The sequence below is a fragment of the Bos grunniens genome, chromosome 25 (genome assembly GCF_055505025.1).
Source record: "Bos grunniens cultivar Pamir isolate PY7600 chromosome 25, Bosgru_T2T1.0, whole genome shotgun sequence".
NCBI lineage: Eukaryota > Metazoa > Chordata > Mammalia > Artiodactyla > Bovidae > Bos > Bos grunniens.
Genome location: NC_141189.1, coordinates 17013363 through 17039169, shown reverse-complemented (window position 1 = coordinate 17039169; position 25807 = coordinate 17013363). Strand labels below are relative to the sequence as shown.

The 25807-nt window shown below is 50.9% G+C and overlaps 1 protein-coding gene and 1 long non-coding RNA gene across 2 annotated transcripts in view; one reads left to right on the top strand and one right to left on the bottom strand.

Moving 5' to 3' along the window:
• The window catches only part of SBK1 (SH3 domain binding kinase 1), a 53616-nt gene that overhangs the window by 955 nt on the left and 26854 nt on the right, over positions 1-25807 (top strand). The window lies entirely within an intron of this gene.
• LOC147345207 (uncharacterized) lies at positions 17158-24683 on the bottom strand. The gene is made up of 2 exons (XR_015154596.1): positions 22256-24683; positions 17158-21916 (listed from the first exon to the last, which is right to left on the bottom strand). It is a non-coding gene; the product is annotated as an uncharacterized LOC147345207 (long non-coding RNA).

The following is a 25807-nucleotide window of genomic DNA, read 5'->3' as shown; positions in this document are numbered from 1 at the left end:
CGCATGCATGTGTGTGTGTGTCTGTATAAAAGGGAGGGGAGGGGATGGAAGGCTTGTGTGTCTAGGTGATTGGGTATTTGGGGGTGAGTGTGTGTGTGTGTGTGTACATGTTTGTGGCACTAGGTGTGAGCTCTATGTACTCGTGGTAGGGGGCAGGGTGTGCACTGGGCCGGGGGTGGTGAGGGATTCATGCCCTACAGATCAGGGTCTCTTTGGCCACCTCTCCCCACCCCCACCTTCAGGGAAACCCAGGCTCCAGCCAAGTTCATTTCCCAAGCTGTGACCACAGGCTCCGGGAATAGATGGAACATCTGTAGGGGAGACAGGGGTCACCTCTGCTCCAGCCCAGCCAGCCCACACCTCCATCACCACCTGAGTCAGCACTGCCCTGGGTGGGGAGAAGGGCAGGCTCAGTGCCAGCCCAGGTGTGCCCTCCCGGCCCCTAGCAGGAGGGCAGGGGCTCCTGCAGCCTGGGACAGGCTCCTCCCTAAATCTCACTGGTGGACCTGGGTGGGTCATTTGTCTTCCATGGGCCTCTGTCTTCTCATTTGTGAAACGGGGCTACTCTGTGCATGGTGGTCAGTTCATCATTCAGCAGTGACTGAGTACTCAGAGCGCCTGGACCCCAGAGCTCTTGGGGTCCAGCCTGCTAGGAGAGACCTCGATCACACGGATCAGTTTGGCAGTGATGGGCGCTGGTTGGGCATGAGTGCACTGTGCTCAGGGAGTGAGGGGGACAGATTGACCACCCCTGCCCACAGGAACCCTGGGAGCCCCTGCAGGTCTGTCTTAAGGACAGGTCCTCTTCCAGGTACAGAGTGAAGTTTTTTTAAAACTTTTTATTTTGTATTGGAGTATAGCCAGTTAACAAAATTGTAATAGTTTCTGATGGACAGCAAAGGGATTCAAACATATATACGCATGCATGCTTTCTCCCCCAATACCCTTCCCATCCAGGCTGCCACAAAATACTGAGCAGAGTTCCCTGTGCTACACAGTAGGTCCTTGTTGGTTATCCCTTTTAAATAGAGCAGTGTGTACCTGACCTCCCCGAACTCCCTAACTATCCCTTCCCCCCATCCTTCCCCCAACCCTGGCAACCATAAGATGGTTCTCTACGTCTGTGAGTCTAGGAGTGAAGTTAAGGAAAGGCCATCCAGGCAGCGGGGATGGAGAGAGAGCAAAGATCTAGTGAGTTGAGAAAGAAACTGTGTGGGCGTGGCGCGCATGGGGCTGGGAGGGTCTGCAGGGGTCAGGTCACCAGGGGTCTTGACTGCTGAGCCCAGGACTTGATCTGTAGGTGATGGAGCGAGCTGTGGGGAGGGCGTTGAAGCAAAATGGAACGAGTTAGGTGATTCAGTGAGACCACAGGTGTGGAAATGTTTCCCGAACAAAACAATGGACTCCTGAGAGCATCACTGTTTTCATAATAGGAACTCAAAATGCTCGTTGAATGATTGAATGGATGGATGGATGGATGTGATGTGGGGAGATGGAACATCAGAATCACTGAGCTGATTGTTAAAAAATACACACTCCCAGGCCCTGCCCTGGAGACTTCGTGGCCTCACGTCTCAGAGGGGAGGAATGTATATTTCTAATCAGCCCCCCACCAGGTGGGGCTTCCCTGGTGGCTCAGTGGTAAAGAAGCCACCTGATTGAGACTCAGTTTAAGGCAACCCGCTCCAATTTTCTTGTCTGGGAAATCCCTTGGACAAGGAGTCTGGTGGGGCTACAGTCCATGGGGTCGCAGAGAGTCCGACAGGACGGAGTGATTAAACAATAACCACCACCAGGTGGGCAGCTTGAATAAACCAGCATTTGGGAAACCCCAGAATGAGACAGGGATGGGCTCTAGAGTCAGGCAGTCATGAGATCCTGCCCTCTTCCCTCATCCCCCCATCTTCCTCCTCCATTTCTGGGGACTCCTCCTGTAGGACATGCCCCTCAGCCTCTTGTCCTGGCAGTATGGTGACCTGCGTTGGCAGAATCTGGTCTCCTTTCCAGCTGGTGGGTACTGGCCCTTTAAGATCTGGAGAGGGGACACCACCAGGCTGGGCAAAGACAGTGACCACAGGTGCCAGGTGGTGAAGCTAAAAATACTGAGTGATGTGGACGCCCAGGCTGCAGGAGCCAGGCAGTGCTAGTGGGTAGTGTTGGCGGGGGGAAGTTCTGGAGTGTTTCTTTCCTACTGGAGGAGGGGCAGTGAGCAGTGAGGTTTGGTGGGGTCACCTTGGGGGTTTAGAGGAGCCTGCTCCCCACCCCCACCACTCTCAGCCTTTCTCCAGCCCCTGGAAGGCACCAGGTTTCACTCCCAATTTGCTGCCGTGTTTAGCCGCCCTAGGGAGTGCTAACTCGGCAGCATCCTGCTTCTCTGGGAGGCTGGGGAAGTCCTTTCTTCTCTTTGAGCCTCTGTAAAATTAAAGAACTGCTGGGGCGCTTTTAGGGACAGAGATGCAAGAAGGGATGTAGGGAGACCAGTTCCCTCATTCGTGGATTCAACAAAGATTCCCCAAGGCTTCCCAAGGACTAGAAGCTGAGGCCAAAGAGATGAACAGGAATCAGGCATTTCCCTGGAAGAGCCAGAGAACACACACTGAAACAATGGCTTGCCGCACAACGTGCTGTCATTGAGGTGTGAACTCCGTTTCTGTTTGGGGCTGAAGTGAGAATCCGCCCCCACCAAGAACTCATCTGCATTTAATGAGAACTTGTCAACAAAAGCATCACCCACCAGCCATCTCTATTTGATGTCTGATGCGTGATTAGGTGAGGCTCCACTGACGAGCCTGGAACCACGTGTGCATCAACGGGCAGACCCTCCCGGGCTGCTCCTGCAAGGTCCAGAGAGGGCCGGGCGGGGTCGGGGGAGACTCTGCTCCACTCCGTCTTTTGGGGACCCAGGCACCGCCCACCTGTGATGCTGTCATCAGCCAGGGCTTTAGAATCCACTGGATTCTCTGCTTCCACGGGCAGCTGAAGAAGAAGGGTGGAGATCACATGGAAGGGTTTTCCAAACCAAAGCTGCAAGTGGCCTACTTCACTCCTGCCCACGCTATGTGGCCAGGGCAGCTAATTACAAGAGAAACTCGGAAACGTAGTCCTGTTGTGAAGATGATATGTTTGGTATACATGAAAGCACTTGGCACAGAAGAGGTGCCCAGCGCGTTCGTGCGGAAATTCTGCAGACTTCACTGAGCACCCTCCATGGACTAGCCCTAGAAATTGGACAGAGAAAACACATCTCACTGCTCTCACTGGAATTTTTTTTTTTTTTTGGCCCTGCAGTGCAGCACGCAGGATCTTAGTTCCCTGATCAGGGATCGAACTCATGCCCCTTGCATTGGGAGCATGGCGTCTTAACCACTGGACTACCAGGGAATTCCCTCTCGTTGAGCTTTTATCAAAGCGGGAGTCAAACAAAACCCAAGTAAACAAACAAATACAATCATCCACATTCAAAACCCACTGTTGGGACTTCCCTGGTGGTTCAGTGATGAAGAATCCGCCTTGCAATGCAGGGTACATGGATTCAATCCCTGCTCAGGGAACTAAGATCCCACATGCCGCCTAGCAAGTAAGCTTGGGTACCACAGCTACTGCGTCCATGCACAACAAAAACACCCCACGTGACACAGCGAAGATCCCGCGTTCTTCAACTAAGACCCAACGCAGTCAAACAAATAAACAAATATTATATATTAAAAAAAAAGAGATACTGTTAAGGAAATTACCAGAGGCATGGTAGGGAGACACCCAGTTGGCATAAGGGGGAGGGGCTGCTGCTGCTGCTAAGTCACTTCAGTCGTGTCAGACTCCGTGCAACCCCACAGATGGCAGCCCACCAGGCTCCCCTGTCCCTGGGACTCTCCAGGCAAGAACACTGGAGTGGAGGTAGAGACAATTCATCTGAGACCTCAAGAAAGAGAAGGAGCCGAGCAGAGTTGGGGGAGAAGTATTCCCGGCATAGAGAATAGGGAGTGCAAAGGCCCAGAGGCAGGTTAGAGTTGGGGAATGTGAGAAAAGACCAGGTCAGTATGGCCAGGGCAGGTAAGTGATGGGGAGAGAGACATGGGCAATGAGGGGAGACGGGAATGGGCTGGATCATACAGGCCTTGTGGGCCTTCATGCAGAGGATGGATTTTTTTCTGGTATAAAATGTGACTGGAAAAGCTTCAGAGACTTTTGAGTAGGGGGAAGTGGCATAAGTTGATTGGCATCTTAAGCGATCACTTGGGCTCCTCTGGGGAGAATCCATGGCAGCCAGGCCAGAGCGGACACTAGAAACCAGTGTGGAAGTCATGGTGGTGATGGAGGGGGCCACGGTGTCAGCCTGGACCAAGGTGTCCCTAGGACGTGGGAGAAATAGATACTTTCTAGATATGTTTAGGAGACAGAACTTGCTGATGGGTTAAAAGAAGGGAATCAGGGATGAATCTGAGGTTTCTAGGTTGGATAAATGTGTGGATGAGGGGAAGGCTCAAGGGTGGGAAGAGATATAGTGGGAAATTCAGGAATTCAGCCATGGAGGTTCTCAACCTAGAAGCACATGAGATGCCCAAGTGAAGATGTCAAAGGGAGACTTGGTACTAAGAGACCGGAGCTCAAGGTGGGAGTCTGTGGGCTGCCTAGGAGATGTCAGAGACTTTGGCATGAAGGTGGCTCTGAAAGCCATGAGGTCACACTGGAGAGTCAGAGGAGAGGCCCCAGGACGGAGCCCAGAGGAACACTACAAACGTGAGGTCACGTGGAGGAGATGCTAGCCAGAAATAAAGTAGGAGGAAAACCAGGAGCGTGGGTAGTCATGGAAACGAAGAGACGAGTGTCTCAAGGCAGAGAGAGAGGTGGACAACTGGCTTCAAAGATGCCGAACAGCCAAGGAAAAGGAGACTAGATCTAGCAGCACGGAAGTCGAAAGTGACCTGGATAATTACAATTCCTGGCGGGGTGGAGACAGGAGCAGGGTTGAGTGGAGACTTCCGGTTAAAAATGGTGGATTGAACACACACATTTAAGTTCTCTGTGTCCTGAAACCCCATGAAAAAGAAATGAGTGGGTTTTATTTTTTTCTTTTCCATTATGATTTATTACAAGATATTGAATATAGTTCCCTGTGCTATACATCAGGACCTTGTTGCTTATCTATATAATATATAGTAATGTGTATCAATTAATCCCAAACTGTTAATTTATCCCTCCCCCCACTTTCCTCTTTGGTAACCACAAGTTTGTTTTCTATGTGAGTCTGTTTATGTTTTGCAAATAAATTCGTCTGTATCATATTTTAGATTTCACATATGTGATATCATCTGATACTTGTCTTTGTCTGACTTACTTCATTTAGTATGATCATCTCTAGATCCAGCCCTTTTCCTGCAAATAGCATTATTTCATTTTTACAGCTGAGTAATATCCCACTGTGCATAATATACCACATCTTAGTTATCCATTTGTCTTGTCAGTGGACATCGAGATTGTTTCCACATCTTGGCTATTGTAAATAGTGCTTCTATGAACATTGAGGGTATTCTTGCCTGGAGAATCCCAGGGACAGGGGAGCCTAGTGGGCTGCTGTCTATGGGGTCGCACAGAGCCGGACATGACTGAAGTGACTTAGCAGTAGCAGTATCTTTTCAAACTAGGGTTTTCTCTGGATATATGGCCCAGAAGTGGGAATGTAGGGTTGTAGGGCAACTCTATTTTTAGCTTTTTAAGGAAACTCCATACTGTTGTCTACAGCGGCTGCATCGATTACATTCCCACCAACAGTGTAAGAAGCCCTTCTCTCCACGTGTGAGTGGATTTTAAGGTGCATTTATTCGTCTTTTGTTGCCACCAATACAAACTACTGCAAACTTAGTTGTTTAAAACCAAATTGATTATATTACTGCCTATATGTCAGAAGTCCAACACGGGTCTCCCTGGGCTAAAGTCAAGATGTTGACAGGGCTGCTCTTGGGAACTCTTTCTGGAAGAACTTTCTGGAAGTTCCAGGGGAAAATCCACCCCCTTATCTTTTTCAAGGTACCGCCTTCCAGAGGGCCCCCCTCCTTCCAGCGAGGCAGCGTCTCTCTGGCCCTGCTTCTCTCACCATCTTTCTTGGACCACAGCTGGGAAAGGTTCTCAGCTTTTAATGCTGCATGCTATTATCTTGGGCTCACCTGAACAAGCCAGGATTATCTTCCCATCTCAAGGTCCTTAACCCTAATCACACCTGCAAAGCCTCTTTCTGTCACCTAAGGTAACATACTCCCAGGTTCTGGGGATGACGACATAGACATTAATGGAATTAGGTGGGGCATTATTCTGCCTCCCACAGCATGAATCAGCAAGGACTTATACAGTGAAAAAGGAGACAAGAGCAACACGACGTTGAAATCTAGAAAACAGATGAACATGGTGAGGGATATAGCTGTCCGGTGACGCGGCACCTCAAGTGAACCCTAAACTGGGCATGAGAAAAAAAAAGGGGGGGCGGCACCACAGTTTCCACCACAGAACCTCAAAGGGCCCTAGTGTTAATGGACTAAGTACCTCTGGGAGGGGGAGTAAAGCTAGGGCCAAAACCAGGAGGATTGGTCTAAGAAGGGCTTTAATTCTCAGATTTCTTTCTCTGCTCAGCTCCACGGGGCAGCTGCCCCTCCCCCACCCTGACAAAGACTGAAGGCTTATTCCCCAGAGAGGATAAAACACAGGGTCTGTGAACTGGAGGACAGGGCACCCTGAGGATAAGGAGGAGTTCTATGCTCTACTGGAGGGATTATTTGAATATTTGCATCTTGAACGTGGGGTGTCCTGCCCCTGCCCCCCATCTGGAGCGTCCTGCCCCGCTCAGCTCCCAGCACAGTGAAATCTGGTCCAGACTCTCCAGGCAGGACACAGCAGAGTTCACTCCCTTCAGCCTCTGAATATATTGACGATGGGTATTTTGTTCTTGCTGGTCTCTAATTTCCTGTTTTCGTTTTCTTCTCTCCCTGCGTGCATGCGAAGTTGCTTCAGTCGTGTCCAACTCTGTCCATGGAATTCTCCAGTCGTGAATACTGGAGTGGGTTGCCATGAGCTCCTCCAAGGGATGCTCCCAACCCAAGGATCATACCTGTGTCTCTTCTGTCTCCTGCATTGCAGGCCGGTTCTTTACTGCTAGTGCCACCTCGAGAGCCCCCCAAAAACTACTACTACTATACGCAGAGATTTAGGAACATATATTGTAACTATTAAATGAAAACTAGATGCTATTTTGAAAGAAAACGAACCTCCAAGGATGAACAAAAAAGTTCCTAATTTAAGAATGTTATAGCAATGGGAGTTTGGGGTTAGCAGATGCAAACCAGTATACGTAGAATGGATACACTACAGGTCCTACTCAACAGAACAGGGAACTGTCTTCAAGATCCCGTGGTGAGTCAGAATGAAAAAGAATATATATTATATATGTATATATGTACATATATCAGAGAAGGCAATGGCAACCCACTCTAGTACTCTTGCCTGGAAACTCCCATGGATGGAGGAGCCTGGTAGGCTGCAGTCCATGGGGTCGCGAAGAGTTGGACACGACTGAGCGACTTCACTTTAACTTTTCACTTTCATGCATTGGAGAAGGAAATGGAAACCCACTCCAGTGTTCTTGCCTGGAGAATCCCAGGGACGGGGGAGCCTGGTGGGCTGCCGTCTGTGGGGTCGCACAGAGTCAGACACGACTGAAGCGACTTAGCAGCAGCAGCAGCATATACATATATATGTATGTATAACTGAATAACTTTGCTGTACAGCAGAAATTAACACAACATTGTAAATCAACTATACTTCAATTTTCAAAAAAAAAAGGGTATCATAGCAGAGTTCAGTTCAGATCAGTTCAGTCACTCAGTCGTGTCCGACTCTTTGCCACCCCATGGACTGCAGCACGCCAGGCTTCTCTGTCCATCACCAACTCCAAGGGCCTACTCAAACCCATGTCCATCTCGTCAGTAATGCCATCCAATCATCTCATCCTCTGTCATCCCCATATCCTCCCGCCTTCAATCTTTCCCAGCATCAAGCTCTTTTCCAATGAGTTGGTTCTTCACGTCAGGTGGCCAAAGTATTGGAGTTTCAGTTTCAGCATCAGTCCTTCCAATGAATATTCAGGACTGATTTCCTTTAGGATGGACGTTCCTTTAGGATTGACTGATTTCCATCAATCCTAAAGGAAATCATAGCAGAAATGGAAAACTTTTAAAAGAGTTAGGACAGGGAGTCCCTGGTGGCTCAGTGGTGAATCCGCCTGCCAATGCAGGAGACATGGGTTCGATCCCTGGTCCAGGAAGATCCCACATGCCAAGGAGAAACTAAGCCCGGGCACCACAACTACTGAGCCTGTGCTCTAGAGCCCGGGCACCACAACTGCGGACCCCACGTGCAGCAACCACTGAAGGCCAAGCAGCTTGGAGCCTGTGCTCTGCAACAAGAGAAGCCACTGCAATGAGAAGCTCACGCACTGAAATGAAGACCCAGTGAAGCTGAGAGAAGGAAAGAAAAAGAAAAGGAAGAAAGGGAATGAACAGCCCCATTAAAGAAGGGGGCAAAGGATCTGAACGGTCACTAGATCAAAGATGATATACAGACAGCAAATAGGCTTATAAAAGATGCTCAACATCAGATGTCATCAGGAAATAGCAAATTAAAACCACAGTGAGATACATTTACACACTGATCCAAAATACTGACAACTGTGAATGCTGGTGAGGATGTGGAGCAACAGGAACTCTCATTCATTGCTCTGAGAACTCAAAAATGATACAGTCACTTTGGAAGACAGTCTGGCAGTTTCTTACAAAGCTAAACATAGTCTTTCCATATGATCCAACAATAGCATTCCTTGGTACTCACCCAAATGAGTTGAAAACGTATGTCTGAACAAAACCCTGCACATGGATGTTTGTAACAGCTCTTTTTCATAATTGCCTGAAAACTTGGGAGCATCTAAAACGTCCTTCAACAGGCGAATAGATGAACAAACTATGATATATCCACACAACGGAATATTATTCGGTGATAAAAATGAGCCATGAAGCCACAAAAAGACATACAAGAATCTTAAATGCATATGGCTGGGTGGAAGAAGCCAATTGGCTTCCTTGGTGGCTCGGTGGTAAAGAATCCACCTGCCGATGCAGGAGACGGGGGTTCGATTCCTGGGTCAGGAAGGTCAGGAGAAGGAAATGGCAATCTACTCAATATTCTCACCTGGGAAATCCCAAGGACAGAGAAGCTATAGTCCATGGGGTTGCAAAGAGTCAGACATGACTTAGCCACTAAACAACCACCACCACAAGGAGAAAGAAGCCAGTCTGGAAAGGCTATGAGCTGTAAGCCTCCAACTCTATGACATTCTGAAAAAGTTACACTAGAGACAGAAAAAGATCAGTGGTTGCCAGGGGCTGGTGGGGAGGGGCAGTGAGTAGGCGGAGCACAGAGGGTTTTTAGGGCAGTGGGACTATTCTGTATGATACAGGAACGATGGGTCCATGACCCCATCCACCTGTCAAAACCCATAGACTGTACAACAGAGGGAGCCCTCATGTAAACTATGGATTGTGGTTAATATTAGTTTATCAGTACTGGTTCATCAATTGTAACAGGCTCACCACACTAATGCAAAATGCTGACAATCAGGGAAAATGCAGAGGGGGGAAGGTATTCACGAAAACTCTCTGTACTTTGTGTTCAGTTGTTCTATAAATCTAAAACAGAAAATCTATCATAAAAAGGAAAAAGGGGGAAAGAAATCATAGTATCCCACAGAAAGTTGTGTTTCCACCCTATGTAAATACTATCAATCTTTTTTCCCCTTTTGGCTGTGCGGAAAAGTTCCCCAACCAGGGATCTAACCCATGCCCCTGTAGTGGAACCGCAGAGCCCTAAGCCCTGGGCCACTAGGAAAGTCCCCAGCGCTATCAATCTTTTTTTTATAATTTTATGTATTTATTCATTTTTGGCTGTCCTGGGTCTTCGTTGCCGCACGAGGGCTTTCTCTAGTCATGGCATGTGTGCGCTACTCTCTAGATGCCATTTGTAGGCTTCTCATTGTGATGGCTTCCCTGATTGCGGTACACAGGCTTTAGGGCACGGGCTTAGTCATTGTGGCACATGGCCTTTATTGCCCCTCGGTACGCGGGATCTTCCTGGACCAAGAATCGAACCCACGTCCTCTGCATTTGCAGGTGGATTCTTAATCATTGGACCACCAAGGAAGTCCCGCCAACACTACCAATCTTATCAATACTATGATGCAATGTTCCCGGAGGGTGGGAGACAGGAAGTGGAGGGAATGGACGTCAGACAGCTCCATCTTCATCTTCCAGCGTGGGAAGTGGAGATGAAAAGCATAACCTAAAACATGCTACGCAGGAAACATAGGAATGAAAACTACTAATAATCAGCTAAAAGAATGGAAATAATTGTCCCAAAGCAGTGGGAAATGGGAGTGGGAGCTGCCCATGTTTCTTGATAGAAATGGATGGAGACGTGTAGTGGAGGGGAGTCCTAAAGAATCCAGGGCCCAAAGGAGGGGTTGGCCTCGGGAGAAGAGCCTCCCCACCCCCACTGAAGCTGCTGGAAGAAGTGAGGAATGAGGGGCTGGGTGGGTTTGTGCTTTGATGCTACTGCTACTGCTAAGTCGCTTCAGTCGTGTCCGACTCTGTGCAACCCATAGATGGCAGCCCACCAGGCTTCCCGTCCCTGGGATTCTCCAGGCAAGAACACTGGAGTGGGTTACCATTTCCTTCTCCAATGCATGAAAGTGAAAAGTGAAAGTGAAGTTGCTCAGTCGTGTCCGACTCTAGCGACCCCATGGACTGCAGCCTACCAGGCTCCTCCATCCATGGGGTTTTCTAGGCAAAAGTACTGGAGTGGGGTGCGATTGCCTTCTCCAAGTGTTGATAAAAGGAGCCAATGAAACTGCATCTGGTCCACCTGTATTCTCAGTGAAATGGGAACCATGGTTTGAGAAGAGAGGGGAAGGCGGGAGGACCTTGCCGCTCAGAGGAGGGTGCGGGAGCCAACAGCCTCAGCACCCCTGGGCGGCTGGTTAGACATGCAGAAGCTCAGGCCTCACCAAGATCCCTAGGAGAGGCACAAGCAAATTAAAATTTGAGAAGGCCTGGTCAGAGAGAGTGGGGAAGGGCCACTGGCAGCCATACTGGGGTTGTGGGGTAGCAGCGAGTGCCCCTTGAAGACCATGAAGGGAAACTCTCTACTTGGTGGGGGACCCTCGGACCAGTGCTGGCTTGTACGGTGCAGGCAGAAAGCAGGTGATGGTTGGCATTTTGCCAGGCAGGTTCTCCAACAGGAAAGCTGGGCACAGCAGGGTGGAGATGAGGGTGCCAGGGAGCAGCCATGGTGATGGTGTGCGGAGCCCAAGCAGGGCACGGTGGACCGTCATGGCAGAAGGGGGCTGATGGGTGAGAAAGGGATGGGGGCCGTGGACTGGTGGCCTCAATGGGGTCAAAGAACTATTGCTTGTGGTTACCAGATGAGGATGGAGAGGGAAACACGGAGGGAGGTGATCAAAACAGAATCTCAGAGCGGGTGGGGTGTGGGATAATTACATGGTACGGGATGTGAGCCTCAGAGGTGGAAGGGAGCAGAGAGGGTTAAAGGTGTCAGAAAAGGCCAGAGAACCGAGAGGCTGAGATCTCCAACCTCCATCTGAGGTTTGAACTCCGAAGGTCTAGTGATGGTGAGAGGCTGATTCCTTTGCCCTGGGCGTGGCCGTGCATCAGGACTTCTGAAAGCTCCCAGTCAGACTAGAATGTGCAGCAGAGTTTGAGAACCACGGGTGTGGACAAGGAGACCCAGGTTCTGACAGAGAGAAAGAGACACAGGGGAGTAGCCGGAAGGCTCCCTGGGGCTGGCATCGCTGATGGAGTCTGACCAGGGGGAAAGGGGAAGCCGGGTAGGGGCCGCATGTGGCAGGTGAGAAGGTGGAGATGCTGTGGTCTTCCCGCTGGAGAACTAGATACTGAATGTGCGCGCGCACCCGTGCGTGCGTGCAGGCGCGTGAGACAGAGAGCCAGAGACAGCGAGTCCGGCGACTGGCGAGCCCCTCGTCTGTCCTGCACTGCGGCGAGTCGGCCACTAGAGGGAGCGCCGCGCCCGCACTTGCCGGGACGGCCCCGCTCGTTCCGTCCGTCCGTGATGCTTCGGTCTTTTTCTGACAGATTTTATGTCCAAGCTTAGATTCTGCAGGTATATACCCCTGGGTTTAACTCCAGGTCCCGCTACTTTTAGGCTGCGTGACTTTAGCCAGTTACCCGACCGTTCTGTGACCCAGTTTCGTCCTCCGTACAGCTGTGACTCTGACCTGAGATGGTTCAGAGGATGAATGAGGTCAGGCGTGTGAAGCGCTGCCCCACACTGGGCGATGGCTAACCCGATCTGACAGTGCCGGAGGTTCTGCCACCGCCTCTGTCTCTCTCTGCTTCTCCTGCAGCCCCTCAGCCCAGCCCTGCCCAGCCTAGATCCAGGGGGAGAAACAGGTCAACTTCTGGAATGTTCCAGAGCAGAGGCAGAGTTAAGGGTGGCCTGTAAGGCAGGGACAAGCCTGGGTGCCTCCCTTTCCTGCTCAGTCTTGCTGGTTCTCTTGTTTGGGAGCAGACCTCACCCTGTGGCTCATTCCTGGCCATGGTCTTGTCCTTCTGATCCCAGGCCTTCTCCTGCTCCTCCAGGCACCCAGGGGACCAGCAGTTGCCCTTGCCTGGCAACCATATTATCCTTAAGAAATGTCATTGTTCTGGTGCCCCCCAAGGGCTCAGAAGGGGTGCTCCATCCTAACTGCCCCCATCCTTCCAGGATCCTGCCCAGACCAGCCAAGAGCTGACCTACGAGGCTACACCTCGTGGAGAAGTGTCTTCATGTATCTGTGTTCCCAGGCTGGCCGAGGCCGCTGGTGTGGAGGTCATGGTGTGTAGAAGACCCACAGAAGCAGCCCCCCTTGTCTTAAACTCGGTTCCTCAGAGGGGGTCTAGCCTTCCTGACTTTTTTTTATCAATGATTTGCCAACATTTTACAAATCAGATCCAGGTTTCTAACTTCTCTTGGAAAATTAGAAGCTCTGAATACCTGAGTTCACATTCCCACGTGACAGCAATGGGCCACAGGGGAGGGGAGGCCACCACTTAGATGGGCTAGGGCTCTCCAGCTCACCACTGTCCCCAACCCAGGTCATGCACCCCATTCACAGTCCCTCCCTGGGGACAGACTCTCAGTCTGTGACTCCATGAAAGGAGAACTGTGCCCGAGAGGCTTCATGTACCTTGTCCATGTTGCAGCCAGTGCCCCCAGGCAGGCAGAAAGGCAGAGGGAGAGGGGTAGGGTCCCAGAAATGAGAGCAGACCTGCAGGGGCAAGGAATCCAGGGGCCAGAGAGCTGCTTGGTGTCCTCAGCTGTTGGTGGAATTTCACGGTCCAGAGGCTGAGGGCAAATCACACACACACACACACACACCCCCCACTGTCCAATCTGTCAGCAGATGCTGTCACTTCTCATCACTTCTGTTCCTACTACCTGGTCCCTTGCTATCTTGTTTGACTTCGCTGGGTACCGGAGCCTCCTCACTTCCCTTCTTGCGCCGCCAGAGGGAGCCTGTTAAAACCTATAATCCACCTCCTCCCTCCTCTGCTCAAAACCCTCCAAGGACTGCCAGTGCTCTCAGAGTCAAAGGCAAAGGCCCTGGATGAACTTTCCCCATCACCTCTCATCTCCTCCCAGCCTCCATCAGCCTCGTTGTTCCTGGGCATCCCAAGCATACACTCTGGCCTCAGGGCCTTTGCATTGGCTCTTCCCTCTGCCTGGCCCACTTGTACCTGCCTGCCTGCCCTCATTTCAACATGGCTCCCTTCATCCCTCACCTCCTTCAAGTTTCTGCTCAAAAGGAGGCTTCTCTGTGAAGACCTCCCTGCTTTATGTCTTCCCTCCATTAATCCCTTGAAGTATGGTCCTTTATTCACATACCCTGTTTCTTGTCTTCTCCCCTCTCTACAATGGACGAGGGCAGTGATTTTTCTGTTTTGTTCACTGCAAATGTTGCCTGGCACATAGGAGGCACTTGATAATATTTGGTAATTGAATGGATGAATGAACAAATATGTGAAATGAGGGCAGTAACAATCCCGGTAAGCAGAGTGGCTGTGAGAACTCAGTCAATATGTATCACGCAGGGCCCCAAACTTGGGCTCTAGTGCTCTGTGGTTGGTACCGTAGAAATTTTTCTTTTCTTTTCTTTTTTCTGTCTGTGCCATGCAGCTTGTGGGATCTTAGTTCCCCAACCAGGGATTGAACCCACGCCCTCAGGTTAATACAGAGTCCTAACCGCTGGACTGCCAGGGTATTCCCAGCAGCTTGCCATTCTTCGTCATATCACCTTTGAAGTGTAAGTGAAGTCTGAGTAACAGTGGCACATGCGAAACTTCCCTGGTGGTCCAGTGGTTAGGACTCTGTGCTTCCACTGCAGGGGGCACAGGTTCAATTCCTGGTCGGAGAACTACGGTCCTGCATGCCACAGTCAAGGTTGATGTGCTTGGTCTGGCAGCGGCCTGGATACCAGGAAGGTTCACGTCAGGTGTGCATCAAGGGGCCCCAGGCATCCGTGATGCCCAAGGCAGCATCATGTTCAATAGCAAATATAGAACACTGTTTCGGGCAGAGAGAGGGGCTTGGGTGGGAAGGGAAAGCTTCTCTCCCGCTCTCTAGACAAGAAGCCTCACATTCTGTAGCTGGCCCTTGTGTCAAGGACACACCTCACAAACAGTATATACTCCAGCCATGGGCACTGTTGCTGTTGTTACTCAACGCCCCACGATCAGAGGGAAATAGTGCCCAGCAAGAGAAAGCCCCCAGGCTCCCGGGCCAGCCGCTGCTGTAAGCAATGGGTGGAGGACAAACCACACCCCTTCCTCTAGGCCTCAGTTGCGCATCTGTGAGCTGGGAGAGCACCAGGAAGGTTTCCCTCTGAAACCTGGGGGACGTGTGGGTGGCAGTCATGGTTTCTGGTCAGGGACTGTCGTGGCTGCTCTGCTAGGAGCCTGGTCGGGGCTCATTTTCAGCCTCCATCTCCGAAATGTTCAAAGGGGGGATAGAGCTTTAACCCCTGAGGGATGGGTAACAGGGGACCAGGTTTTTGATGGGGACTTCAACCCAAGCATCAGTAGCATGCATGGCCCGTAACTTCAGAAGGTGGCCGCAGACCCTGATGGCCAGTGCGGGCCCTGGCAGTGGCCTTAGCCCAGTGGAGGCTGCAGATCTGATGAAAAGGGGAGGCGCCCAGCACTTTGCCCCCGACCCTGTGTCCTGCCTAAGCCCCCATCTCTCTGGAGCCACTAGGATTGGAGCCATTCTGCCAGATCCACTTAATTAGCCAAGCTCATTAATTCCCACAGGCTTCTCCTCCCCACCTAATTAACTGACTTAATTAGGGCTTGCAGGCCTGGCTCCACCCAGCCTCCCCTCCTGCTGCAACCCTGCCCACCTCCTCAAGGGCCCTGGCGCAGCCCATCCTCTCATCCACTCAGGACTGGGAACCGGTGGGGGCCCAGCACTAAGGCCTCCACCCAGTGCCCCTCCCTCTGGTAGGACCAGCCCAGTGCCTCTCCCCGGGCTGCAGCCCAGGAGCAAAGGATTGGAAACCGAGAGTGAGAGGTGGCTGGGAAGAGGGATGCAGGTGAGATCAGTGGGATCAGGTGAGAGGAGGCCGGGATGGTGGGGGCTGGAGAGGCTGGGCAGCCAGGTGGTTAGGGGCCTGGACTCCAGAGCCGGCCTGGATTCGAGCCCCAGCTAATGGGTCAGCCTCGGCAACCTCTCCCCTCCCTGCATCTCGGATACAAAATGATCGCTCACCCACACAGTAAGTATATTATGAGGTTTAAACGAGTTCATATGTTTAAAATGCTTCAAATCTGGCCAAATCTGTGTTTGTTAAATAAGTAGGAGGGGCTGGAGGAGGGGAGGGGACAGGCAGAAGGGGCCATCCCCAGGGGTCAGGGAGACCCCCCCCACCCCCAGGCAGGCTCTGGGGTGCAGGCAGTGGACTGGGCCTGGGAACTGCAAGCAGGGCTGCCAACTGGGAGGGACCCTTGGCCTGTTGTTGTTGTTGAGTCGCCAAGTCGTGTCCGACTCTGTGACCCCATGGACTGCAGCACACCAGGCCTCTCTGTCCCTCACCATCTCCCGGAGTTTACCCAAGTTCATGGCCATTGAATCGGTGGTGCCATCCAACCATTTCATCCTCTGTTGCCCCTTTCTCCTCCTGCCCTCAGTCTAGTGAAACCCTTGGCCTGGGAGAGGTTAAGAGGACAAGTAGCAAGATGGGCACAGGACAGGGTGTCCCGTTCCTACTCCAGGGGATGGGAAAGGCTGGCCTTGTTAGCGCAGGACTGCCATGGGCATGCCCCAGTTTCTCCACCTGGGGATGGTCTAGCCTTCTGCAAGCACCTGGCACACCCTCGATGCTTGATAAATGTCTAGAGACTCATCCCTGAGCAGTGAGGTGACACAAAAAGATGCTCAATAGCCTTCACCTCCCTGGGGACCAAAGCAAAGAAAGTGGGCTGAGCAGGCAGCAGGTAGGATGCAGATTAGACCTGAGGTGGGACTTCCGGGGTTGAGGAGTACAAGATCCGGAAGGTGTGAAGGAGAAAAAGTGTGTCTGAGCTGCTGAGCGGACTCCTTGGGAGAGATGGGCAGTCATCAAGGATCAGAAGGGAGTAAGATGAGGCTCTGAACACTGCGTGGCCCTTTACCTGCTTAGCTCAGAATCTGACATTTATTGGTGTAATTAGTATAGAGATTCCCACCCCCACCCCCCACTAGACTGGAAGCTCCTGAAAGCAAGGATTGTCTGTTTAGCCCACCTTTTTATCCTGCTACCCTTTTACAGTTGTTGTTGTTATTTAGTCACTCAGTTCGAGTCTTTTGCGACCCCATAGACTGTAGCCCGCCAAGTTCCTCTGTCCATGGTATTTTCCAGGCAAGAGTACTGGAGTGGGTTCCCATTCCCTTCTCCAGGAGACCTTCCAAACCCAGGGACTGAAGCCGGGTCTCCTACATTGCAGGTGGATTCTTTACCCCTGAGCCATCAGGGAAGCCCCCTTTATGCAGTAGGTGCCCACGAATAAGTGTGAATGTATGAATGGACGCATGCATGCAGGAACCAGAGGTTCCTGATGCTTAGAGGGAAGTGGACCACGTGGCAGTCTAGGCTCCCACCCTGCATGCTCAGCTGTGACTCCCCCCAGCTCCTCACATGACCCCAAGAACAATACCCTAAGGAGACAGGAGCTGGAACTCCCAGGATTCCAAACTCCTGCTCCTGGACACACTGAGCTCCCTCTGAGAACCTCCTCAGACATCCTGGGGTGCTGAGCAAATAGTTATTATGGCAGACAGAGAGGAGAACCTTTCACTTACACCTGCATCCTTAAACACTTTAGAAACCCCCATTTACACACAGTTTACACTTGGGGGTGTAAGTGACAGAGACTCTATTCCAACTGACTTCAGCACAAAAGGGACTTTATCAGGTTACAAGACTGAAAAGTCCAGGGACTTCAGGCATGGCTGGATCCAGGGGCTCAAATGATGGTATGTGGCTTCTGATACTCTCCATCTCTTGACTGTTCTCTGCTATGTTGGCTTCTTCCTCTGGGAGGTTCTCCCTGGTGGAAGCAACTCCAGGCTGACATCCCACCCTTTTTCAGTGCAATAGTAAGTTCTGGCACATCAGCCTGGCGTGGATCACAGACCCATCTCAGAAACAATCACTGTGGCCAGGGGGCTGGCATATGCTAATTGATGGGAGCTGGGGTCACAAGCCCAGCCCTAGAGCTGAAGAGGTAAGCCCCACCTTCAGAACCCCTAGTGAGTATGGAAGGTATGTCAAAGAATGTGAGTCCCCAAAGAAAAATTGAGGTTCTGTTGCTAAAAGTGAGGGACAGATGATACAGGGTACCAGAATTCCACTCCAGTTGGAATAGGTGGGCATCAAGCCAGCCTCAGGGCCCTGTTCTAAGTGCTGGTTATTTGTGGCAGACATTGTCCCTTCTCTGCCTGTGTCTCCTTGGAATGCATGCATGTTCATGCTTAGTCGTGGCTGACTCTTTGTGACCCCATGGAGTGTAGCCCACCAGACTCCTCTGTCTATGGGATTCTCCAGGCAAGAATACTGGAGTGGGTTGCCATTTCCTCCTCCAGGGGATCATCCCAACCCAGGGATCGAACCCAGGTCTCCTGCTTGGCAGGCAGATTCTTTACCACTGTGCCACCTGGGGAGCCCCAGGTCTCCTTAGGCCCCTTCCCCACTTCTACTCACGCATCCTTGCCTCTCTTCCTGAGTACCTGCTCTGTTCCAGTCTGCTCTGCCCATGTCCACAGCACAGTCTGCACCCCCCACCCAGCAGCTCTCACCAATGACTGACACGAGCCGGGATATCATACGTGTTCCCTGTATGTCCGTGCGTGTTCTGCACTATCTCTGAGAGCTCTCCAGTGGGTTCACCTCTAGTTGCCCGAAGTGGTAACTTGTCACTGCCTCCCTGACTCTTTTCTCTACCCTTCTACCTGGGATCACCTAACAACAACAACAACAAAAAACTGATCTCAAATTCCTGGCTCAGGGTCTGTTTCTAGGAAACCCAAACTAGGACATCATCAAAGCCAACCCCCTCAGGGATGCGCACCAGACCGCACTGGCTTCCTTCAGAATGTCTACGTTCCTGAGGCAAGAGCAGAGATTGAATGCGCTCTGAGTAGCCTCTGCTCCGAGGATGCTCCCTGGTCCCCCTGCAGTAAGTGTGACAGGGGAGGGGCAAAGACCTATCAGATCCTCAGGTCACAACCTCCAGGGAAGCAGCCACATCTAGCCCTAAGGGGCCTAAGCATCCTGATCTCCCATGAGCAGTAGGGACAGGTATCGGGGGCCCGGGAGCCAAATGTATTGGGTTGCCCAAGATGTTCATTCGAGCGTTTCTGTAACCTGAAGGAACTTCTTGGCCAACTCGATACTACCCATTCCCATGACCCTCAGAGATCACGTTGTTGTTATTCAGTCTCCAGGCTGTTTCTGACTCTTCGCTACCCCAGGGACTGTAGCACACCAGGCTTCCCTGTCTCTCACCGTCTCCCGGAGTGTGCCCGAGTTCATGTCTATTGAGCTGGTGATGCCGTCCAACCATCTCATCCTCTGTCACTCTCTTTCATCTGCCTTCAGAGAGCGAGAGATGAGATCATTTCAGATAGCTCTTAGACCTGGCTTTAGAAAACAGAATCCCCCAGTGAAAAAGTTCTTTTTTTCTTCTCTCTCTCTTTTTTTTAAAAAAAAAAAAAAAACATTTATTTGGCTGCACCAGGTCTTAGCTGCAGAATGTGGGATCTTTAGTTGCAACATGGGGCATCTAGTTTCCTGACCAGGGATTGAACCCAGGCCCCCAGCATTGGGAGCTCGGAGTCCCAGCCACTGGACCCCCAGGGAAGTCCCTTTCCTCTCTTTTCCAGATCCCATTTAAAAGCATTCCCAGGTAGTAATTTTTATTTTGAAAAAAAAAAAAGAAAACAGAGAAAAGGGTAACCCTGTGCCTATCCATAACTAGAATCAATGGTAACATTTTATTGTATTTGTGTCAGATGTTTCGAACAAAAAAAGACTAAAACATAACAGATAAAAGCGAATTCCCATGATCTGCCCCAGCCCCAGTCCCATTTCCTGGATTCCATCCCTAAAGGGCAACCACAGATGTCTTCTCCAATCAGCTGGCATGCTTTCAGCTGCAAGGGACAGAATTCCCTTCAAAGCAGCTCCAAGTACAACTCAGCAGCTCTGCGATGTCATAAAAAGCGGGTTCTTTCCTCTCTGTACTTCCCGTCTTCTTTGGCATCCCGCTGGCCTCCATCACGGAGTTGTATTTCCACCAGGGAGGTGTGGAGCCCGTCAGGACTGTTGCTGAACACGATGTTTCTCACTTCGGAATATATTCTCCAAAAAGGTGATGAGAGATTCAAAGATCCATGGCCTCCAGCTGCCATATGTCCTGGACTGTTCTGCCGCCTTCTCTCTGATCCATCGTGGGTTCTGGTGGATTCATGGTTTTCCTTATCAGATACAAATTGACTTGTGTCTCCCAGTGGCCCTGAATGTTCCCAGTCCTGGCTGTGAGCAGCTTCGGTGCGCGCATGCTCAGTCGCTAAGTCGTGTCTGACTCTGTGAGACCCCGTGGACTGTAGCCCGCCAGGCTTCTCTCTCCGTGGGACTTCCCAGGCAAGAATACTGGAACACTGGTTGCCATTTGCTTCTCCAGGGGATCTTCCCGACCCAGGGATTGAATCTGTGTCTCCTGCATTGGCAGCCAATGCTTTACCACTGAGTCACCAGGGAAGCCCCAGAAGCTTTTGGACCTTTGCCTAAAATGCCGTTGTCTTCAGCATCCTAAGCCTGATTAGTTTTGAGCTACTCAGCCACCAATGCCACCAGGGTCCCTGATCATGCTGCATGAGCCAGTTGCCACAAGCAAGGTCCTGGATTTGATGGTAGCCATCCAGGAGAGGAGATTGTCTCTGCACAAGCCGATCATAATGCAGATCAACAGTGCAGGGATGTCCTCTGCCTATCATGACTGGGGCCAGATGAGATAAGGAGCACCACAGAACACAGACTACAAGGGCCATCATTGTTCCACTGACGGAGATAATTGCTATGGCCAAGACAGTGTCCCAACGGAGCCCTTTCAGTACGGCTGGTAGTGCTACCCAAACTCATACAGTTTGAAACATGATATCGTGTCCCACACTGCAGGCAGATTCTTTATGATCTGAGCCACAAAGACCCTCCTCCTACTACAGGACAAGGATTCTATTTCGATTTCTCTGCTTCCCGCAATGGTAACAGGAACTTCTGACACATCGATGAATATCAAATGCAGCCAACTGGGAAAGTGCATAAATCATCATAAATCCTGAAGTTCCTGGCCTCACTTGGCTCCCTGCGAGATCAGCAAGTGATTGCCCAGGAGAATGAGGACATGTCAACACTGGAGAGGGATACGGGCAAGGAAATCTAAATGGAGATCTCTGTTTTCCAGTGTTTCTTCTATGTCGCTATGGAGGTCACAGTCAAGCTTTACTTTGTGTTCAAATCACCCCCATCAGACTTCCTGGTGGTCCAGTGGTGAAGAATCCATCCCGCAATGCAGGGGACACCGGATTGATCCCTGGTCCCTGAAGATCTCACATGCTGTGGAGCCACTAAACCTGCGCGCCCTAGAGCCTGTGCTCCATAAGAGAAGCTACTGCAATGAGATACCCCCACACAGCAACGAAGAGTGGCCCCCACTCACCTCAACTAAAGAAAGCCTGAGCACAACAATGAAGGCCCAGTGCAGCCCAAAATAAAATTAAATAAATAAATGAAAACCGCAGCCCTCAAGACCCTCTCTCGCAAAGGCAGCCTTTGCTGTGGATACAAAACTGTGAGCGGGCCAAGGTGGATTGTCTCTGAATGTCAAACAACATTTGCAGCATTCAAACAGATGCTCTAGTTCTTCTCTTCAGATACACTACAGTGGTTCAGCCTTCCAAGAAGCGAGCCAAGATGGGGTCAGATGTGCAAGGTACGGGAGGTTGGGGGTGGAATGCTTGAGAAGGAACATACAGAAGGAGCCAGAGGAGGCTGGGAGAACCATTGATTGCAAGACAGCCGATATTTGGCAAAGGGAAAGAAGGAAGGAATGGGGGATAGGAAGAGTCTTCAACTGCAGTGCAAGGTTAAGAAAGTTCCCACGAAGCCAATGGAGAGTCCTTGATCTCAAGTCGCCCATCAGAGAAGCCCTGTGTCTCCCAGGAACTAGATGTTTTAGAGTTCCTGCCGCACTCAGTCATCGGCTGGGATGGGCTGGAGGGGATCAAAGGCACCTCCTGTGTGAACTCTGCAGACTCCACGACTGCTGCCCCCAGAGTCAGCAGCCCTGAAGTCAGAGCTCCGGGTGGTGCATTTTCAGGACTGCCCCATCCCGCCCCTCGTGCTGCAAAGCTCTTCCATGGGTGCCGTGAGCCTCTCTTTCCAAGCAGAAACTTTCAAGAGGGACAATAGTGGAACGAACTACAGCTCCCCTCCCCTCTGCTGCCCTTGACTTGAGGACATAAATGGTACTCATCTTCCCCACCCCCACCACCATCCATTCTCAATTATCCGAATGCTTAGCTGTCACCTGGGAAGATCTTGGTGGGTTACCTGGTGGTGTGACCTTTAGTTCTGAAGGGTCTCAACTCTGGGTTGCATGCAAAATCGCTTCTGTCATGTTTGACTCTATGGACTGTAGCCCGCCAGGTTTCCTCTGTCCATGGGATTCTCCAGGCAAGAATGTTGGAGTGGGTCGCCATGCCCTCCTCTAGGGGTTCTTCCCAACCGAGGGATCGAACCTGGGTCTCTTACATCTCCTGCATTGGCAGGTGCGGTCTTTACCACCAGCGCCACCTGGGAAGCCCAGGCAGGTTAGGGGCTTCTCTGGTGGTCCAGTGGTTAAGAATCCACACTGCAATGCAGCGACACAGGTTTGATCCCTGGTCCGGGAAGATCCCACATGCTGCAGGGCAACTAAGCCCGTGTGCCACAACTACTGAGCCCATGCTCTGGAGCCCGCCAGCTGCATCTACTGAGCCTGTGGCCCTAGAGCCCATGTTCAGCAACAAGCGAATCCACTGCGATGAGAAGCCCGTGCACCACAACTAGAGAGCAGCCCACGTGCAGCAACCCAGCACAACCACAAACAAAAATTACACAAAATGTTTAAAAAGCCAAACTCCTGGTTATCATAACCAATAGATCACTCTGATGGCTCACTGGTTCCACGTGTATATCTTCCTGCTCCCACTTTGTAAAAGCAGCCCTGCTTTTACCTCATTGGTGCTAGACTTATTGGTGCTATTATCAATTTTAATAATTGACCAGGGTACTTCTAATAACTTCTAATAAACAATCAGGGTCGGTGTCTACCACCAGAACAGTGACTTCTCTTCTTACCTGCTGGTCCCAGAACACAGAGTTTCCAGAGTGTCCTGGCAGCAACCATAGCTGCTTAAATTTTAATGAGACCCATGCTGTGTCCCCTAGTAAGAGTTTGCCCCCTTTGGGGACCAGGACTTCCAACCCTGCAGAGCTGGAGGGTGGGGAGGCTGATTACCCACAGTGCATTTTGGCAAACTTAGTAATCACACGCACTCAGTCACATCCAATTCTATGCTACCCCAAGGACTGTAGCCTGCCAGACTCCTCTGCCCTTAGAATTTTCCAGGCAAGAATACTGGAGCAGGTTGCCATTTCCTACTCCAGGGGATCTTCGTGACCCAGGGATCGAACCCATGTCTCTTACGTCTCCTGCATTGGCAGGTGGGTTCTTCACCACTAGCAACCTGGAAAGCCCACTAATCACAGTGGTAGGAATCAAATCCCCAGTTGAAGAATCAGGGAAGGCTTCTGCTGAAAGTGGCCTTGAACAGCACTACCCTTGATAACCATGGCTGGGAACATTTCAGTTCCACCTCTGCCCTTCTCTAGGCCTCAGTTTCCTCATCTGCAAAAAGAGGAAGTACTCTCTAAAAGCTAATGTTCTGGGACTCAGGTGTTAGACTCAGGAAGATATTCCCTTCCCCCTTCCTCCCTCTATAGTCTTCCTCTACGAGCTGCGCAGTAACTCAAACCCCTCCATTCATTTGGGCAATAAGGCCTCAAGTGGAAAGGATTAGAACACAGTTAGGATGAAATCTGAAACACTGGCAGGACAGGGAGGAGAGAGGAAAAGCAGACAGACATAGAGGAGACATCTTCAATCCCCACGCCCCCCAACCACACAGCATGTGGGGTCATCTTAGTTCCCTGCCTGGGGATCGAATCAGTGCCCCTGCAGTGGGAGCGCGATGTCCTAACCACTGGACCACCAGGGAAGTCCCCACGGAGGAGGTAGCTTGGAGGAAAGCTGTTTGGAGTACAAGGAAGAGAAATGTTCTAGACAGAGGAGGCAGAAAAAAAAGAGAGGGGTTCTAGGACGTTCTAGGAACACCAGCTGAGGTCAAGGCCGAATGGAGAAGAGGCAAAAGTAGGAGACCTGAAAGGCTAAGGGTTTTGAATGCCAGGATAAGGTTAGATTTTTTCGGAGGTGGTGGCTGTACAATTGCTAAGTCGTGTCTGACTCTTTGTAACCCCATGGACTGAAGCACACCAGGCTTCCCTGTCCTTCACTATCACCCAGAGTTTGCTCAAACTCATGTCCATTGAGTCTGTGACGCTCTCTAATCATCTCGTCCTCTGCTGCCCCCTTCTCCTTTTGCCCTTAATCTTTCCCAGCATCAGCGTCTTTTCCAATGAACTGTCTCTTTGCCTAGGTATTGGAGCTTCAGCATCAGTTCTTCCAAAGATTATTCGAGGTTGATTTCCTTTAGGGTTGACTGGTTTGACCTTCTCCAAGTCCAAGGGACTCTCAAGCGTCTTCTTCAGCATCACAATTCGAAAGTATTTTCAGAGGTAACAGGAAGTTACTGGTAATTTTATGTCGGAGACTAACCCAATCTACTTTGTACTTTACGGAGCTGATGATCACATGGACTTGGATGCTTTTTTAAAAGTTTCGATAGAGGCTGGAGGGAGACAAGGTAGGAAGTAAGGCAATATTCTTCCCGGCAGAGGTTTGATGACCCTGGGCCAGATTTGGTCCCAAAGAATGTTTGGTGGCTTAGTGGTAAAGAACCCACCTGCCAATTTAGGAGCCCAGAGTTCGATCCCTGGGTCGGGAAGATTCCTTGGAGATGGAAATGGCAATCCACTCAGTATTCTTGCCTGGAAAATCCCACGGACAGAGTAGCCCCGTGGGCAATAGTCCACGGGATCGCAAAGAGTCAGACATGACTTAGTGACTAAAACACCAATGTTTCATTTGACCCATTCAGTATTTCTGAATTTGGGGAATTCGTCTCAAACGTTTAAAAGTTGGACAATTGAGGAATTCCCTGGTGGTCTAGTGGTTAGGACTCCACACTCCCACTGCTTAGGGCCTGGGTTCAATCCCTGGGTGGGAAATTAAAATCCCACAAGTTGCGTGGCATGGCCAAAATTGTATTTTAGAATATGGATTCCCTGCCTGAAAAATCATCTGTCCACACAGGGCCCATGATATTTCAGTTTGCTTCATCTCCACCATTCCCTATGTTGTTACACCTGACCCTAGTCAGTTTGCAATCAATGGCTCTCAAACTTCTAAAAATGGAGAATTCTCAGGCAGACTAGTGATTAGGAGGGTTCAATCCCTGGTCAGAGAACTAAGATCCCACAAGCTGTGTGGCACAGCCAGAAACAAACAAACTCAAGCTTCTACAAGAACAGAGAGGTGTGGTTGGAAAGGGTATGCTGGGTGGACAGATAGGAAAGGTGCAGGGGGTGTTAGGGGTTTTCTCCTGGGGAAACAGTGTCGGTGAGGCTGCATGGATGAGGCTGAGAAAGAAAGGAAAATAGAGCCTGGGAGGGTAAGCTGTTCCCATCTCATCTCCATCCTCATCCACCCCACTTCCTTCCAGGTCAATTTCCAGTTACCAAACAGACAGTGGGTAGTGCCTTTGCACATGCTGCTGCCTGGAATCCCCTTCCCTCCCTTCTATCTGGTGAACTCTGTGAATCCCAGCTGCATCTCATGACTGGCTACTGCCTGTTTACAATAGGGGTCGAAAACGCAACCTGGGCTGACTTGACCCTGAAAGCCCCAGTTTACGACCTCTTTCCTAAGTAGGATTTCCTGAG